Source organism: Eleutherodactylus coqui, chromosome 1, assembly GCF_035609145.1.
Source record: "Eleutherodactylus coqui strain aEleCoq1 chromosome 1, aEleCoq1.hap1, whole genome shotgun sequence".
Taxonomy (NCBI): Eukaryota; Metazoa; Chordata; class Amphibia; order Anura; family Eleutherodactylidae; genus Eleutherodactylus; species Eleutherodactylus coqui.
This window is the reverse complement of record NC_089837.1, coordinates 329,060,432-329,076,288: the sequence shown is the minus strand read 5'-3', so window position 1 is coordinate 329,076,288 and position 15,857 is coordinate 329,060,432. Positions and strand designations below refer to the sequence as shown.

At 48.2% G+C, this 15,857-nt stretch overlaps 2 non-coding genes across 2 annotated transcripts; both read right to left on the bottom strand.

Moving 5' to 3' along the window:
• Positions 1-305: 305 nt before the first annotated feature.
• Positions 306-524, bottom strand: LOC136593197 (small nucleolar RNA U3). The gene has a single exon (XR_010788200.1). It is a non-coding gene; the product is annotated as a small nucleolar RNA U3 (small nucleolar RNA).
• Positions 525-5,840: 5,316 nt separating this feature from the next.
• LOC136594801 (small nucleolar RNA U3) lies at positions 5,841-6,059 on the bottom strand. Its single transcript, XR_010788613.1, has one exon. It is a non-coding gene; the product is annotated as a small nucleolar RNA U3 (small nucleolar RNA).
• Between the last annotated feature and the right edge of the window lie 9,798 nt (positions 6,060-15,857).

The window sequence follows — 15,857 nt, the reverse complement described above, 5'->3', positions numbered from 1 at the left end:
TGCAGCCCCACCGCCGCCTGCGCGTCATGCTCATGCACTAGCCCTTCATGTGGGACGCGGACAGAGGATCCGGAGTGATAAGTATGGGGGTTTTGGGGAAGGCGCCATCGCAGCATTCGTCACAGCCGTTGACATGAGCATTATTCAATGTTAAAGCAACATGTTAGATTTCCAAAATTTGGGGTAGTAACTAATGCATTAATGAAAATAGCTTCCAATGACAATGCATGAAACCATTAACATAGAAACCACATATGTGTAATTTACTGCTTAGTTTCTGATTTTTCACAGATTAAAAAGTAACAACCACTCAGCTTGTGATCTCCTCCTCCACCTTCCCTGTAACAGAGAAGGAGAACGGTCATCAACAGCAATCAGCACCTGCAACGAAGCAGAACTGAGAGCTCCCTTCACGCTCAGAGGAGATCACTACAGCTCCTCCTCGTGGTTGGTAGGTTGGCACACTTTAGGATGCAGTTTCCCAAGTTAAACACTTTAGAAATGATCCCTGAAAGTATAGTCTCAACCTGTTATTCTCTGCATTGACTTCCCCCACCCTGCAGGCTACCATGTAGTATTGTGGAGAAGAACTTTAGTCCACCGCTCGCTTTCTTTTTATTAGCTGTCCAGGCATCTAATACCAATATCCATGTCCCTGCGTACTGTATGGTATAGTGTAATATGGTACAATATTACTTTAGTGTGATAGAAGGAAACAGGTCATGGAAATCTGCATAAACACGCCTCCCAACCAATGACAGTGAAGTATTTAGGAGAATTGCATGTTGGGTAAAGCATAATGACGTCCTGCAGGAACAACCCCGTGGAAGCTGGGGGAGGGGGAGGGGCTCACTTCATGAACGAGCTCTTTCCTGTACGCTGTGTGACGTCAGGAAGGACTGGCAGCTGCTGATAAGTTGTGTGGAGAGGAGCGGCGCCTCCTCCGCAGAGAACTGCTTGTACTATTAGTGCAGCGCAGAGAACTAGCTGTGTACACAGTACAAGCCACAGCATACATATATATATGTATACTTCCTGTAAACACTGGGTGTGGGTGCAGCACAGCCCCTCCCCGCACTATAAGCACCTCTACAGGGGCGGTAAGGAAGGACATGCTCAGTATATACCCCAGGAAGGTGTCCTGCTGTATACTGCGCTGCTCTAGGCTCTCCTATGTCACAGCTACTCCATACTGCTGGGAAAGCTTTCAGCACTCACTGCTTAACCCCTTAGGCACCAAGCTTTTGGAAATCTGACACGTATCACCTAAGGCTTGGTTCACACGGGGCGGAATGTCCGCAGCGGGACCGCACAGAAATTCAGCGAGATTTCTGCAGCAAAAGGGGAGCTTCAAAACCCGTGCCGTTCGCAGGTTGCCGTGCGGGTGTCATGGCAGCCGGGGGCCTTCTGCCTGTGGCGTGGCTAAATAGGCTACCTGTGAGATCGTGGTATAATGTAATGCTATGCCATAACATCATACTGCAGGAGCGATCAAAGCATCGCAAATTCTTGTCCCGTTTGGGGACTAAATAGAAAAGTAAAAATAAGTTTTAGAAAGTTTTAGTAATTATTATTTAAAAAAAAAAAGGAATAAAAACCCCTTTTGCCTTATTTAGAATAAAATAATCTACATAGTTAAATAAAAATACTTATCACTGCGTCCATTAAAGTCCAATCTATAAAAGTAACGCATTATTTACCCCGCACAGCAAACACCATCAGAAAAAATAAATAAAGAACGTCAGAATTGCGCTTTTTTTTGATCACCCCGGCTCCAAGAAAAAAATGTAATAAAAAGCAATCAAAAAGTCGTATGCACTCCAGAAACTACAGGACGCAAAACTATGTTCACCGAAAAATAAAAAGTTATTGCGCTCAGAAGATGGCGGCAGAAAATAATTTAAAAAAATTAAATATCTTTGAGAAAAAAGAAAAGTAGTACAGCTTAAAAAACGATGTAAATTTGGTACCGTAGTAATCGTACTGACCCATAGAATAAAGTTATCATGTCATTTTTGTTACATTGTGTATGCCGTGGAAACAAGACGTACTCAAAGGTAGCGGAATTTCGTTTTTTTTCCTTTTTCACTTTTAGTATATTTTATGGTACATAGAATAGTAACATTGAAAAACACAGCTCGTCCCGCGAAAATCAAGTCCTCAGGAAGCGAGGGCGATGGAAGAATAAAGAGTTATGATTTTTTTTAAATGGGGGAAGAAAAAACGAAAATAACATAAAAAGGCCATGTGCTTAAGGGGTTAAATAAATTCTGCAGGCCAGTACGATTATGTCAATTCCAAATTTATATAGGTTTTTTTTGCAACTTTTTCACACTTTCTTAAAAAAGAATGTATTTTTTGTTTATCGCTGTATTCAAAGATCCCAAACATTTTTCTTTTTTTGTCAATGGTGTTCTGAAGTTTTTAGGTTTTCTTTGCGGAATGCGGGAGTTGCACTTTTTAATAGTACCATTTGTTGATCCATTTGACGTATTGATCACTTTGTATTCTGTTTTTAGTAGCTGAGTGCAGGGAGATGTGACATGGGACTGCTGTGTGCAGTGCCCGGTCACGTCATCGCCGTTATCCATTGGATAGTGCTGATTGTGTAAAGTTAAAAAGTGGGAAGAAAAATCTTTATCCACGGACCTTTACCAGCTTCGGCACATGCGCAAAAGTCAAGGCTTGTCCAGAAAATTTTAAATCTCCCTGCTCTTGGCTATCAAAGGTCGTCAAGAGCCTGGAGATGTCACGGGGGCCGCAGTATGCGGTTCCTGGTCATGTGATTACCATTTTCCAATGGATAATGGGGATCACGTAAAAGATTTTCAAAAAGTTGAAGTTTCATCTCCCTTCACCGATGTGAAGAGATGAAACTTCTTACCGGAGGCCTCCGCATTTGAACCCTGATGCAATTCTCCTCCACGGACCTTCCCCGTCTTCTGCACATGCCCCACTGGCAAAATGCCGGACACATGCGCAGGAGCCCAGGAAATTTAAATCTCCTTGCTCCCAGATACCAATGGTCACCGAGGGTCTGAAGCAGTGACCGGTGGCCTCGTTAAACAGTCTCTGGTCACGTGATAAAAAGGTATCTACCTTACTCCAGTCTCACACGACCGGATAGAAATTAGTAATAGTAATCCGCGGAACGATCAAATGCATTGGATTACACAATTCCTCTCATTTTAGCGGGTTGGAATTATGTAATCCACTCGCAGAATACAGAATGCAGCATGTTCTATTTTACTGCGGAAATCCTTGACATAGAGCCCATTCTGCCCCCATGGTTGTGGCTATACCTGCAGCCCATATGCAACTACATTGTGTACGGGCTATGGGTACCCGTGTCATCACTAAGCAGCGGCGCGAGAAACAAACAAAGAAAGGTTTACTACTCATGACAGCCTGTGTGAGTTCGCAGTCATGCACATTACATTATGCAGTCGTATGCAGGTCCACAGCCGGGACCCTGTCAATGGCAAAACCCGCTTAAGGGATTCTGAGGTGAAAAATCGTGTGTCTGCTTGTTTCCATGTCGGAATTTCAAATGTAGATTTGGCCCATTAGCAGGGTAACATCCTGGTGCAGATCTGTGTCAAAAAACAGGGCAGAAAGCATGGATTTTGAAGCAATTTTTCAGCGATTCCACCATGTGAACATACTCTTAAACTGGGGTCACACGGGGCGTAATCTCGCCAGAAATCTCGCGGTTTGGCGAGAAGCGCCGCGGAAAAACCCGCAGCGGCTTTGAAGCGGCCCAGCCGCTCACTCTTCCACTGCGGCCGGCGCTCCCATAGAGGAGAGCGCGGCCGCAGCGGAATGAAAAAATAAATAGACATGCTGCATTCGGCAAAATTTCTGAGAAATCTCGTCCACATGGCTGGCTAATCGCAAGATTAGCGACCGCAGGCGGATTTGCCACGGTGAAATTCCGCTGCTGCACTTCTTCGCAGCTCCCTGACACTTGTCTTCAGTTTATTTTTCCTGGTCAGGGGTTTTAAAAACCCCCGTCTCCAGGAAGCGCTGCCTCTGATTGTTTTTTGAGCGCCATGGCTCAGCCAATCAGAACCAGCTCTTGATGAACCAATCACAGCCGTTTTTTGAACTCACAGCCAATCAGAGCCAGCGCTCGATGAACCAATCACCAATGTGAGTGCTGGCTTTGATTGGCTGAGCCACGGTGCTTAAGAAACAATCAGAGGCAGCGCTTCCTGGAGGCAGAGTTTTTCAAACCCCAGACCAGGAAGGATTGCTTGAAAACAAGAGTCGGGGAGTTGTGGAGGAGTGCAGCAGTGGTTGTTAAGTAATGTATCTGTTTTTTGTTTTTTTTTTAATTGCAGCCAGGACTTACTTTTGGGGTAGGACTTATATTTCAAGCTCCCCCGAAAATCCAAGCAAAAGAGCGGTACAAAGCCGCTCGACTTTGCAGTGTCATGTGCGACTTTGTAGCGACACAAAGGCATCCGTCACATAGGCATTTTTGTACAGCGTTTAGCGCTACGTTAAACGTTGTACAACACTCCCATTCATTTCAATGGGGCTGTTCACACAAGGCTGAAGACACAGCGTCTTCAAAGCTGCGCTTTGAGGGCATTGCATGTTCTATTTTTGGCCGTTTTCAGCCCTGCGTTGCCTATTGTAACTTAGTGCCATAGGTACACTGACTGAGTAAAAAAAAATAAGAATACCCACCCTACAGGTGATGTCACTGTCCGCGGCGCTCTCAGGACTGGTCAGCCAGCAGGGGAACTTTTTCTCTCGTCATGGGGATTCGAAATCCCCGCCTCCAACGAGAGATTGCTCTGATTGGCTGAGCGCCACTAAGTGACAGCCCACTTAGCCAATCACAGCCAGTTCTTGATGTGTGGAATCAAAGCCATTCATTAATTGAATGGCTATGATTGGACGCATTCAGTGCTGGCTGTGATTGGCTCAGCCGGCTGTCACTCAATGGCGCTTAGCCAATCAGAGCAATCGGCCGGCTTTACACGGTCCCGACAGCGGCGTTGGGGACAGTGACTCCACAGATAGGTAGCTATTGATTTTTTTCTTTTATCAGCAGCTTTTGCTGCAGCTCAAAACGCATCCAAAACGTTGGCATATCATATGCCATCGCTACTGAAACCAGGCGGAATCTGCAGTAAATGCAGCATTTGAGGGGGCCTAAGGGCCCTTACGCTTTTGTGGTTTTTTTACGCTGCGATATCGCTGAGTTTTTTAACGCAATTGTTAAAGGGACTTTCCAATGTTAAAAACGCATCGCATAAAAATCACAAAGCACAAACTTGCAATGCGTTTTTAACATTACAAAGTCCCATTGACAATCGCAATAAAAAAACGCAAGTGTGTAAGAGACCCAACTGAAGTACAATATGGTGGCGAAAAAACAATCATGGAATTACGCAGCGTGAAATAATACGCGGCATGTCCTATTTGCCGCAGGAATTTGCGCAGCCAGCTTCCATTGTAATCAATGGAAGCTGTCCGTCACGCTATTCCTCTGTAGCACATTGGAAGTATGGCGTGAATATGCAGCCCTACCCACCGCCGGCTGTGTCATCAGACGTCGCCAGCCCTTCATGTGGCACGTGGACAGAGGATCTGGAGTGGGGAATATAGGTGTTGGGGGGGGGGGGGCGTGGCAGCATTCGTCACAGCCATGGGCATAAGGGTTATTTAATATTAAATTCAAAATTTGGTGTGGTAACTAAGGAAATAATAAATATAGCTTCCAGCTCAAAATTCTTCCATTCTGTATGAAACTACTCTCATAAAAAAAACATTACATTATTAGTTATTGTTTAGTTTCTGATTTTGACATGGATTAAAAAGTATCAACCACTCAGCTTGTGATCTCCTCCTCCACCTTCCCTGTAACAGAGAAGGAGAACGGTCATCAACAGCAATCAGCACCTGCAACGAAGCAGAACTGAGAGCTCACTTCACGCTCAGAGGAGATCACTACAGCTCCTCCTCGTGGTTGGTAGGTTGGCACACTTTAGGATGCAGTTTCCCAAGTTAAACACTTTAGAAATGATCCCTGAAAGTATAGTCTTAACCTGCTATTCTCTGCATTGACTTCCCCCACCCTGCAGGCTACCACGTAGTATTGTGGAGAAGAACTTTAGTCCACCGCTCGCTTTCTCTCTGTTAGCTGTCCAGGCATCTAACACCAATAGCCATGTCCCTGCGTACTGTATGGTATAGTATAATATAGTACTATATTACTTTAGTGCGATAGAAGAAAACAGGTCATGGAAATCTGCATAAACACGCCTCCCGACCAATGACAGTGAAGTATTCAGGAGAAGTGCATGTTGGGTAAAGCGTAATGACGTCCTGCAGGAACGTCCCCCTGGAAGCTGGGGAAGGGGGAGGGGCTCCCTTCATGAACGAGCTCTTTCCTGCACGCTGTGTGACGTCAGGAAGAACTGGCAGCCTCTGAAAAGTTGTGTGGAGAGGAGCGGCGCCTCCTCCGCTGATAGCTGCTTGTGATATTAGTGCCGCGCAGAGAACTAGCTGTGTGCACAGTACAAGCATATATGTATACTTCCTGTAAACACTGGGTGTGGGTGCAGCACAGCCCCTCCCCGCACTATAAGCACCTCTAGAGGGGCAGGGAGGACATGCTCAGTATATACCTCAGGAAGGTGTCCTGCTGTATACTCACCGAGACTCCATACTGCTGGGAAAGCTTTCAGCACTCACTGCTTAAAGGAGATGTCCCGCGCCGAAACGGGTTTTTTTTTTTTAAACCCCCCCCCCGTTCGGCGCGAGACAACCCCGATGCAGGGGTTAAAAAAACCACCCGCACAGCGCTTACCTGAATCCCGGCGGTCCGGTGACTTCAATACTTACCGCTGAAGATGGCCGCCGGGATCCTCCGTCTTCGTGGACCGCAGCTCTTCTGTGCGGTCCACTGCCGATTCCAGCCTCCTGATTGGCTGGAATCGGCACGTGACGGGGCGGAGCTACACGGAGCCGCTCTCTGGCACGAGCGGCTCCATAGAAGACTGCTGAAGACCCGGACTGCGCAAGCGCGGCTAATTTGGCCATCGGAGGCCAAAAATTAGTCGGCTCCATGGGAACGAGGACGCTAGCAACGGAGCAGGTAAGTAAAAAACTTTTTATAACTTCTGTATGGCTCATAATTAATGCACAATGTATATTACAAAGTGCATTATTATGGCCATACAGAAGTGTATAGACCCACTTGCTGCCTCGGGACAACCCCTTTAACCCCTTAGGCACCAAGCTTTTGGAGATCTGACACGTATCACCTAAGGCTGCCTGCAGACGGCCAGGTCGGATCTGGCAGCCGAACCCGACCAGAGTGTCTGCAGAGAGCAGCGCGTACTCACCTGCTCCTGCGGCCCTGGCTCTTTGGTGCATGCGCAGAGCGGAGCCGGTGGCCAGTGAGAGACATTTCTGTGTGAGGCTCTGCAAGCCCCGCACAGAATTAGAGCATGCCGCGATTTGTTTGCCGCGCGACATTTCTCGCTGCCAAATCGTGGCGGTCTGCATAGGATTGCGTTTGTTAACGCAATCCTATGGCAGCTTCCAGGGGCGGAAATTCCCTGGGAAATCCCGCCACGGAATTTCTGCCTTTCTGCAGGTGGCCTATGGCCGCCTGCAGACGAGCGGGTCGGATCCGGCGGCGAGAATTCTCGCCGTGCGTCCCGAGCGCCTGCAGAGACGGGCGCGTACTCACCCGATTTCACGGTAATTTGCGATTCTGCGCGATCGTGATTTTACCATTAACAAGTCCCATAGACCCATGGAGAAAAAAAAACGCTGCGAATTTCGCAATAAAAAAGAACTGCAGGGGCTAGTCACCCTAAGGGCGCCTACCCACTTGCGTTGCCGATTTTCGCGTGTGAAAAACGCGGCTTTTTTGCGCGTTTTTCGCTGCGTTTTTTGCAGCCCTCCATTGACAATCATGGGTGCATTAAGAGAAAAATAAGGAGACATATGCAACTGACAGTTCCTATGTGAAAAAACCCCACGAAACGGAAAAAAAACCCCAGATGGATAAGAACACATTCTATACTAATTGGTCTTGAGAAAAAACGCAAAACATCACAGGAAATAAAATCGCAAGTGGGTAGGCACCCTTATGTAGGGGTTTTTTTGCAACTTTTTCACACTTTTTGTATTTTTTATTTATCGCTTCATTCAAAGACCCCAAACAATTTTCTTTTTTTGTCAATGGTGTTCTGAAGTTTTTAGGTTTTTTTTGCGGAATGCGGGAGTTGCACTTTTTAATAGTACCATTTGTTGATCCATTTAACGTATTGATCACTTTGTGTTCTGTTTTTTGTAGGGCGAGATGAACTATTTTTCCCTATTTTTTTTTTCGTATTTCCTTTTAATAGCTTGCACTCTGTGGGTTAAATAATGTACTAACTTTTTCTCTGGGTCGTTACGAACACGCTAGTCAAAACGAAACCATTGAAATCAATGGTTACATCGCGTTTTGCAGGCGTGATTTTCACACCCGCAAAATGGGATGAAATCAGTCGTGTTTTTAAATATTAATATATATGTTTCCACTATGTAGACAACATCCAGCTCCTTTTCTCGGTGCAGAAGTGATAGCAGACTGCTCCTGCAGTGCAGAGTAAGCACAAAGTGGCTATTAGGCCGCTTCCACATGGACGACGCAAAATCGCGCTAGAAAGTCGCACATGACAGGGGCGTGGCTAAGTTATGAGAATTAGCCCCGCCCCCACTCCGCCTCTCCCCATTGCAAATAGTGCAGAGGGGCGGAGAGGAGGCAGAGAGGGGGCGGGAGCTCAGTTCCTGCTCCTGGCTCTTCCATCCTCCCCCCCCTGCACACGAGGACAACATATATCGGCTCGGCGTGAAAACCGAGCCGATATACGTTCGTCTGAATGCAGCCTAAGAGTATGTTGAATGTGTTCACACAGGGTGGATTTGCCACAGATTTTCCTGCGGACCCTTTGCACAGACAATTCACAGCATTTACTGTAGCAGAAAAATCTCGTCCACACACTGAAGGAAAAATCTGCTCAAAACCCATGTGGAAATTGACATGTGATGTGAAAATTAAATCAGCAGCATGTCACCTTTAGCACTGAATACGCTGTGGAATCCACCTCTTCTCAGTGAGGGGGTGATTTCTGCATCAAAATGTGCACCAAATGGTGTGGGGTTTGATGTAGACTATCAGCTGCAGATCTTCTGCAGTATGTCTTCGGCAGACACTCTACAGCAAATCCTCCCCGTGTGAACACGCCTTAATGGTACGTGCACACGTAGACAAATGCTGCGGGTTTTGATTAGGAATCAGCTGTGTAACCACAACTGATTTCAGCAGCTACAGTGCTCCCCCCTCCCTATGCAATGCTCCACCTGATATCATCTGGTTAGCACTGCTGGTCAGATGGTGTGGTAGTGTCATCACCAGACCAGCAGGGCTAACTAGAGGGTGCCTGGCGACGGGGTGTGCTGACAGCACAATCAGCTGCAGATACGCACCTGATTCCTAGTTAAAATCTGCACCGATCCATTCATACTACTGTTGGGCAATAAACGCAAAAATATGCGTAATGCTCCCCTTAAGCTTATGCAGTTTATCACTATGACAGCTCAAATCCATATTGCTTATAATTGGCGACAATCACATCTACCCTTTAATTCCTTCATCACCTGAATTAACAGGACTCTTCTGAATGAGAGATTGACTGCAATACTCAGGGTGGGCGCTGTCCTGTATGCAGGGGCCGCTGGGCAGGCTATGCGGTACCTTTGCCGCCGCTCTTAGCCTCGCCGGCCGGCGCTCCCTACCTCGGGCCTGCAGCTCTCAGCCTCTCCGCAGTCCTCCGCCCCCAGCCAGTCAGAAGCTGGGGCATGAATGAGTTGAGTGACAGATGTATTACTTCCGGTGGCAACATAATACACTAGTACCGAGGAGAAGGATCCTGGCTGCACACTGACATCACAGTGTGCGCCGGGATCGGCACTGCTAGCAGCGCATTTGAGTGAGTGTCGGCAGGGGAGCCGCGGACTCTGCCGGTATTCACTAGTGGTAAGCGGCCAATGGCGGCGCGCGCCAGTAGGGGTGGCACTGCGTGCCGCAGGTTCGCCACCACTGCCTTAGGGTGCATTCACACGAGCGTAGGCATATTTACGTTCACACGTGCGCAGCGTATAATCGCCGGAAAGAACATTTTTCGGCAATCATGACCATAGCTAGAAAGCGTATTATCGTTTGTTCCTACTTTGCAAACTATATTTTCTGCCATCGAATATGCGTTGGCGCGTATTTCGGTCGCGTATGTTCCGTTTTTTTTCGGGTTGCCGTTTTTACGCGCTGTAAAATCGCCCGTGCGAACGAATACATTCGAAACCAACGCCTCAGATGGTCACGTATATACGATTGGGCGCAAAAACGCGCCGTTTATGCGCTCGTGTGAACGCACCCTACGAGATAGGTAGTAAAAGCTTATTTTTGTACAACCCCTTTTAACAAATTTCTGAAGGTTTTCGTTAAAGGCATTCCTAACTGTCACAAATTGAATGGAGCGGAGCTGGGTATACATGACTGCCACTCCATTCAATCTCTGGTAGGAGCCCACAGTGAAAAGAAGAGAGGTCATGGGATCCCCGTCTTCAGGATTGTTCAGGGTCTCATTGGTGAGATCCCTACTGATCAGAATTTTATCAGTTGCCCTAGAGCAGTGATGGTGAACCATCCTGCACCTCTCAGCCTCTGCCACCGCAGCTCCCAGGGTCGGCACTGTCCTGTATGCCGGGGGGCGCTGGGCAGGCTCTGCGGTACCTTTGCCGCCGCTCTTAGCCTTGCCGGCCGGCGCTCCCTGTCTCGAGCCCGCCGCTCTCGGCCTCTCAGCAGTCCTCCGCCCACAGCCAATCAGAAGCTGGGGGCGTGAATGAGTTGGGTGACAGGTGTATTATGTCGCCACCCCTTACTTCCGGTGGCGACATAATACATTAGTACCGAGGAGAAGGATCCCGGCTGCACACTGACGTCACAGTGTGCGCCGGGATCGGCACTGCTAGCAGCGCAATTGAGTGAGTGCCAGCAGGGGAGCCACGGCCCCTGCTGGCATTGACAAACGGTGAGCAGCCGATGGCGGCGCGTGCCAGTACGGAGGGCTCTGCGTGCCGTGTCTGGCATGCGTGCCATAGGTTCGCCACCACTCTCCTAGAGATAGGTGATAAAAGCTTATTTTTGTACAGCCCCTTTAATAAATTTCCGGAGGTTTTCGTTAAAGGCATTCCTAACTGTCACAAACTGGGGTGACATGGTGTGACCACAAGGAGTTGATATACTTCCACACTCTCAAACCTCTACCCTAGCACTGGAAAGATTTAGTATAACTTGTATTTTACTCATTTAAATCTCTACTCATTCAGAGCTTAGAGGTCAAGTGGGTGGAGATATCAGTGACTGACAGATATCTGTACATGAATGCATTAATTTAATTAGTTTAATTGAATAAAAGACAAGTCATATTGAATCTTTTACCATAAAACTACATATATACTGTAAATTTGCTCTGTGTCTCCTGCTCTATAACATTTTGCCTGCAGTTTGGACAGCATGTTCTATCTGACATGTTCCCTTTAAATCTTTCTATCTCATATACAACTTCCTAAAGGGGTATTACCGCCTGGGCCCCTAACCTGACCCTCTCGCCCTGCTAGCTACTGCACCAAGGCTCTAACAGGTAGTATGCAGTTATTACAGAAGCATTAGATAACTTCACTAACTTTAAGATATGCGCAACTCTAATATGCGCAGAATATTCTAACAATCTTTTATAAATCACAAAAATCAGCAATTGTTAAACATGTGGCAGTCCCACCCAGTGTTTTAACCTAGCAGTGGCAGTTGCCCGCACACAGTCTGAAAGTAACGCAACTCTTGTCCAGTATCTTGGCCATAACTGGCAGATGAATATTTATTTCTCTGGCATTGGCTTGAGCTTGCGTATTTTTTTTCTGAGGGCCCACCTCACTTATGTATCCCCATTGTGTTAAGTACCACAGTGTAGGTGAAGCGTCTCTGGACATCTGTTGGAGATATCCTGATGCACAGAACTACAGGATGAACTGGACTCGTGGGCTCCGTAGCACTCTCTCTAGCTATAGTTCCTGCAGCTTTGTTCTTTCAGTGATGTCAGTTATGGCATGTTAATAGGGCGCCCTTCTCAGTTACAGGCTTCCTCCTTTCTCGTGACATTGACCCTCTCTAGCAGACACAGAATCTCCAGGATACATCCCATATGGCTCCCTCAGCTGACACCTATCTACTTCAGCTCTCCCTGCAATGCAGTCTCTCTAGGCTGACTACCACTTGGTTCGCATTCTAGCCTGTTGCTCTCTCATCAGTATCTGACACCTACAGTTCCCACCCGAGCACTCTGAGCACTGGTCCTCTATATCATCCCACATGATCTCTGCAGCCAATGGGAAGTAGTATACAACACTCCATACAGAAATACACAAAATGCAAGAAAGCATAATTTGAGCTCCTAGACTAAACTGTTTTTCTAACCGCTGTAAATGTGAATGGAAGTTTCATAAATAGTGTAGCACAACAAGCTACGTTGTTTCTGTAACTTGTGAGATGCAAAAACAGTATAGTTCACTGTGCTGCACTGTTTATATAACATTTTCTAACTTCTATCAGAGTTGAGGAAACAGTGAAGTACAGGGTGCTTGACTGTTTTCACTAAACTGATCACCTATGCATGTGGTGGTACTGGATCAGAACATATATTAACTTTCATTAAACACTTCTGCCTGGAGTTCATCTTTTTACTGGAGAAGCCACAGTGAAAAGCAGACAGGTTTCATTGACCAACACTGCAAGAGATCATCTTCTCCTTACAGGTACAAGATGCTTCTGCTCTATTACAATTTGTATCCTATTTTTATACACTATAACTTGCTTAGTAGAGATGAGCGAACGTACTCGTCCGAGCTTGATACTCGTTCGAGTATTAGCGTGTTCGAGATGCTCGTTACTCGTGACGAGTACCACGCGATGTTCGAGTTACTTTCACTTTCATCTCTGAGACGTTAGCGGGCTTTTCTGGCCAATAGAAAGACAGGGAAGGCATTACAACTTCCCCCTGCGACGTTCAAGCCCTATACCACCCCCCCTGCAGTGAGTGGCTGGCGAGATCAGGTGTCACCCGAGTATATAAGTCGGCCCCTCCCGCGGCTCACCACAGATGCGTTCTGACAGAGATCAGGGACAGTGCTGCTGGTGCCGGACTGCTATAGGGAGAGCGTTAGGAGTATTTTAGGCTTCAAGAACCCCAACGGTCCTTCTTAGGGCCACATCTAACCGTGTGCAGTAGTGTGGAGGCTGCTTTTTGCAGTGTTGCACTTTTTTTTTTTGTATATCGGCCGTGCAGAGCATTGCGCCCTGCAGTAATTATACATAGTCCAGGGCCAGTAGTGGTGGTGAGGCAGGGACAGAAGACATATTTATTGAATATAGGCAGTGGGCCTTTCCAAAAACATTTGGGGAAAAAAATCTATTTGGGCTGCCTGTGACAGTCCTCAGTGTACTGGGTCTGTGCTGGGGGTAGTTGTCCTCCTAATTCATACGCAGCCAGCTAAGTGTTACAGCAGGCTTGCGCAAATTTATTTTCTGGCTCTGTGTTGGCTGTTACATCACCGCTGTATTCCAGTCCACAGTGCAACAGTCTGCAGTTATTTTACATACTCCAGGGCCAGTAGTGGTGAGGCAGGGACAGAAGACATATTTATTGAATATAGGCAGTGGGCCTTTCCAAAAACATTTGGGAAAAAAAATCTATTTGGGCTGCCTGTGACTGTCCTCAGTGTACTGGGTCTGTGCTGGGGGTAGTTGTCCTCCTAATTTATACGCAGCCAGCTAAGTGTTACAGCAGGCTTGCGCAAAATTATTTCCTGGCTCTGTGTTGGCTGTTAAATCACCGCTGTATTCCAGTCCGCAGTGCAACAGTCTGCAGTTATTTTACATACTCCAGGGCCAGTAGTGGTGAGGCAGGGACAGAAGACATATTTATTGAATATAGGCAGTGGGCCTTTCCAAAAACATTTGGAAAAAAAATCTATTTGGGCTGCCTGTGACTGTCCTCAGTGTACTGGGTCTGTGCTGGGGGTAGTTGTCCTCCTAATTCATACGCAGCCAGCTAAGTGTTACAGCAGGCTTGCGCAAAATTATTTCCTGGCTCTGCTGTGCGTTCCGTAAGCGAAGTCAGCCTCCAACCACAGGCCAATAAGCGGCACATTTAATAACAGCGTTCTGTTTCTGCACTACTGGTAATACACCATGCTGAGGGGTAGGGGTAGGCCTAGAGGACGTGGACGCAGGCGAGGACGCAGAGGCCCAAGTCAGGGTGTGGGCACAGGCCGAGCTCCTGATCCAGGTGTATCGCAGCCGACTGCTGCGGGATTAGGAGAGAGGCACGTTTCTGGCGTCCCCACATTCATCTCACAATTAATGGGTCCACGCGGTAGACCTTTATTTGAAAATGAGCAGTGTGAGCAGGTCCTGTCGTGGATGGCAGAAAGTGCATCCAGCAATCTATCGAACACCCAGAGTTCTGCGCCGTCCACTGCTGCAACTCTAAATCCTCTGGCTGCTGCTCCTCCTTCCTCCCAGCCTCCTCACTCCATTACAATGACACATTCTGAGGAGCAGGCAGACTCCCAGGAACTGTTCCCGGGCCCCTGCCCAGAATGGGCAGCAAGGGTTCCGAATCCTCTCCCACTGGAGGAGTTTGTCGTGACCGATGCCCAACCTTTTGAAAGTTCCCGGGGTCCGGGGGATGAGGCTGGGGACTTCTGGCAACTGTCTCAAGACCTTTCAGTGGGTGAGGAGGACGATGACGATGAGACACAGTTGTCTATCAGTGAGGTAGTAGTAAGGGCAGTAAGTCCGAGGGAGGAGCGCACAGAGGATTCGGAGGAAGAGCAGCAGGACGATGAGGTGACTGACCCCACCTGGTTTGCTATGCCTACTGAGGACAGGTCTTCAGAGGGGGAGGCAAGGGCAGCAGCAGGGCAGGTTGCAAGAGGCAGTGCGGTGTCCAGGGGTAGAGGCAGGGCCAGACCGAATAATCCACCAACTGTTTCCCAAAGCGCCCCCTCGCGCCATGCCACCCTGCAGAGGCCGAGGTGCTCAAAGGTCTGGCAGTTTTTCACTGAGAGTGCAGACGACCGACGAACAGTGGTGTGCAACCTGTGTCGCACCAAGATCAGCCGGGGAGCCACCACCACCAGCCTCACCACCACCAGCATGCGCAGACATATGATGGCCAAGCACCCCACAAGGTGGGACGAAGGCCGTTCACCGCCTCTGGTTTGCATCGCTGCCTCTCCCCCTGTGCCCCAACCTGCCACTGAGATCCAACCCCCCTCTCAGGGCACAGGCACTACCGTCTCCTGGCCTGCACCCACACCCTCACCTCCGCTGTCCTCGGCCCCATCCACCAATGTCTCTCAGCACACTGTCCAGCCGTCGCTAGCGCAAGTGTTGGAGCGCAAGCGCAAGTACGCCGCCACGCACACGCACGCTCAAGCGTTAAACGTGCACATAGCCAAATTTATCAGCCTGGAGATGCTGCCGTATAGGGTTGTGGAAACGGAGGCTTTCAAAAGTATGATGGCGGCGGCGGCCCCACGCTACTCAGTTCCCAGTCGCCACTGCTTTTCCCGATGTGCCGTCCCATCCCTGCACGACCACGTCTCCCGCAACATTGTACGCGCCCTCACCAACGCGGTTACTGCCAAGGTCCACTTAACAACAGACACGTGGACAAGCACAGGCGGGCAGGGCCACTATATCTCCCTGACGGCACATTGGG